Raw genomic sequence first — 4045 nt, forward strand, 5'->3', positions numbered from 1 at the left:
TCTCCTGAGCTCAGGCAATCTACTCCCCGCCTCCAGAGTGCTAGGATTATAAGTATGAACCACTAGGCCAAGCTTGATTTCTTTTTATTGAATCTAGCTAAGTATTTATTTAAAAAGAAAGCAGTAGCTTAATTTTAGTGTTCATTTTTTTTTTAAATAAAAAGAGATTCATGGATGGTTTAGCTACAAAATTGCAACATGAAGGACATTTTTGGAATAATGAGACTATTCTGTATCCTGATTGTGACAATGATTATGTGAATCTACACATGTGGCTAAACTCAGAATTGTTCACACATGCACAAAGTCAATTTGACTATGTGTTAGTTTTAAGTAATTATAATAATATTAGTCCAAGATTTTAAGTAACCTAATGATCTTGGAAATTATTTTCAACATAAAATAATTTAGATGGATATTACAGCTGTCCCCTCTGTATCTGTGGGGACTAATTCCATGAACCCCACTACCCTCTGCAAATACTAAAATCCATGAATGTGCAAGTTCCTGACATAAAATGACACAGTATTTGCATATAACTTCTACACATCCTCTTATATACTTTAAATCATCTCTAGATTACTTATAATGCTTAATACAATGCAAATGCAATGTAAATAGTTGTAATACTGTCTTACGTATAGAATAATAAAAAGGGGAAAGATCTGTACACTTTCAGTACAAACACAACCATCTTTTTCTCCCCCTGCATATATTCAATACACCATTGGTTAAATCCATAGATGCAGAACCCATAGATACAGAGGTCTGACTATAGTATCAAAATTAAAAGTTCATTTGATAATAGATATGTTAATCTGCTTCATTATAGTAACCATTTTACTATCCACATATATTCCTAACATCATGTTGTAAATGTCGAATATGCACAATAAAATTTATTTTTAAAAAATTAAGGGGGAATTATGGGAAGATGGCTGCCTGGTAGCAACCTGTGGGACAGAGGCTCCTGACCAGAGGAAGAAAAAGTGGACAGAATTGGACTCTATTAAGCCAAAGGTGGGGAACTGAGCCAAGAAAGAAGTTTGGCAAGCTGTAACTGCAAGGAAGAGCATTCAAGAAAAAACAAATTTCAGGTACAAAGCCTATCAACTAGATGATGGGAGACCCCTCCCTCAAGCAGGAGGCCTGCTACAGGCTATCTGCGAACAAGGAGGAACAAAAGACCTCTCATTTTACCTCACTGGAGAGAGCCACTAAACTCCAGGTCTCTTTCTCCAGGAAGGTCCCACTTATGAACCTTAGACACCACCCTGCCAGGCATAAAATAGAACAGATATTTGCCCCCACAAGTCCAAACTCCCAGTCGACCCTTCCCCCTCACATGGTGGTCTGATGTTCTGTCCCCTGAAGAGCACAGAGGGTTTGGTTTTGTCCTGAGAGATCTGGGCATAGTGTGGACGGCCAACCATCAGGACGGAATCTGTGACTAATGGAGAAGAAAGAGGCTGTGGGAAGAAAGGGGCACTCAGCAGGAGGAGGAGCAGTTCCCTGGTTATGACTGTGCCCGGCCAGTGGTGGTGTTGACTCTTGGTTTGGGCTGTGTTTGGCAGGAGGGGATGCAGAACCCCCAGCTCTGATGGCACCCACGGCAGGAGAGTGGTTGCCCCATGTGGACTGAGTTTAGCAGACAGGGCGGGTCCTCAGACCTTGCTGGGCCTGTGAGCAGAGGCTTGCTAGGTATGGACTGAGACCTGAAAGCAAGGGCATGGTCTGCTGATTCCAATAGAATGCTTGAGCAGTGGACTTCTGGGCGTGAACCAAGACCTGAGGGCTAGGGTGTAGTTCCCTATCTCCAGCAGGGCTGGTAAGCAGAGGCTTACTGGTGAGGACTGAGATCTGTAGGTGGGTTGCAGTGCCTTGACTCTAACAAAGCCTGTGAACAGAGGCTTGCCAGGCAGTGGACCGAGACTGGCAGGCATGGGCATGGTCCCCTGACTCCAACTGGTCTGGCAAGCAGAGTCTAGCTGGGTGTGGCCTAAGACTTGTGGGCGGGGGCATGGCCCTGGCTCATCCTGGGCCTGTGAGCAAAGAACAGTGAGCAAAGAACAGTGAGCAAAGAACAGCCTGTGAGCAAAGAACAGAGTCTGGCAGGTGGGAATGTGGATCCCTCGCTCCAATTGTGTTGTTAGAGACCCTTGAACAACTCTCTGTTGACCAGAGTTTGCACTGCCTGATACAATTTAATTGGAACCAGTATCTGGGGCTGTCCACTCCAGGACATTCTGAGGTTGACCTTTGAAGTTCTTTTAGCAGAAAAGAATTGAAAGTTGGGGGCTTGGCCTCAGCTATTTGTATCTCTTCACAGTTGAGATTTAAACCTAATACTGTGGCTTCTTAGGATAGGATAGAGGTTGGCTGATATCAGAACAGAGCTAACTCACACTCTCTCACCAAGTAGGTCCTCAGAGTCTTTGGCCAAAACTCTGAAAGGGACCTTTGCAAGGTTGTAAGAGATAAGACACAATTACAAAGCCTAATGCTTTGGTAAGGGGCTATCTCTGCTACCTGGGAACCCCAATTCAATCTCACCCTACCAGTTCTAATAACCAAACTATGGAAAGTAAATATGGTGTGGACCCAACAGAACTCTGGCAACATGAATAACCAGAGTAGATGAACGTCCCCCTCACCCCAAGAAATGACAAAGGAGATACAACTGAAGATGCCATGCATAGACAAATGGCAGCAATGTCAGAAATCGAATTCAGAATATGGATGGCAAATAAAATAAATAGAATGGAAGAAAAGATAGAAATTGAATTCCAAAGAGTAGTTCTATAGTTGCCTCAGGAAATTAACGAATTCAAAGCCCAAGTCACCAAAGATATGGACATAATGAGAAAAGAGATAGCAGAGCTTAAGGAAATGAAAAGGTAGTTGAGGAGGTCCAAAATACAGTAGAATCCCTCAGTAATAGAGTTGACCAGGCAGAAGAAAAGATCTCTGAAACTGAAGACAAAGCTTTTGAATGTTCCCAAACACTCAAAGAGGCAGACAAATGGAGAGCAAAAACTGATCATTCCCTGAGAGAGTTGTGGGATCACTCCAAAAGATCAAACATTCATCTTATAGTAATTCTGAAAGGAGAAGAGGATGGCCCTAAAAGTACAGTTGCTCTACTCCAAGAAATTTTGGAGACTCAAAAACTCCAGGAAGACTCAATTCAAATAAAGCATCTCCTAGACACATTGTGATTAACTTTGCCAAACTTAAGATGAAGGAGAGAATTCTGCAAGCAGCCAGATGTAAGAAAAGCATCACCTACAAAGGGAGAAGCATCAGAGTGACTGCAGATCTCTCAGTCAAAATGTTTTAAGGCAGAAGAAGATGGTCATCAAACTTCAATCTCCTAAAACAAAACAACTTCCAGCCCAGGATCCTGTATCCAGCTAAACTGAATTTCATTTGTGATGGAGAAATCGAATAGTTTAATGACATAGAAATGTTGAAGAAATTTGCCATAAAAAAAAAGAAAGAAAGAAATTTGCCATAAATAAACCAGCTCTCCAGGACAATCTCAGACCCATCCTCCACAATGACCAGTGCAATGCTCTACCTCCTACCTCACCCAGAATTTTTTAAACAAAACCCAACTTCCACAGTGGTGAAAGGATTAAAGATGTCCACTGGACATCTGAAAATTATGACACCCAAACACAACCAGACTTACCAATCCTCTCAATTAATGTGAACGGTTTAAATTGTCCTCTAAAGAGGCACAGGCTGGCTGACTGGATAGATAAACTCAGACCAGACGTTTGTTGTATATAGGAATCTCACCTTACCTTAAAGGATAAAAATAGACTTAGGGTGAAGGGATGAACTTGTATAATACAGGCAAATGGAAACCAGAAAAAAGCAGGGGTTGCAATTTTAGTAACAGATACAATTGGCTTTAAAACAGTTAAGATAAAGAAAGATAAGGAAGGTCACTACATATTTGTGAAGGGAAACACTAAACATGAAGAGATTTCGATAATTAACATTTTTGCACCCTACCAGAATTCTCCTCAATTCATAA

This window comes from Otolemur garnettii, unplaced genomic scaffold (assembly GCF_000181295.1).
Source record: "Otolemur garnettii isolate 467f Iridium unplaced genomic scaffold, OtoGar3 scaffold00154, whole genome shotgun sequence".
Taxonomy (NCBI): Eukaryota; Metazoa; Chordata; class Mammalia; order Primates; family Galagidae; genus Otolemur; species Otolemur garnettii.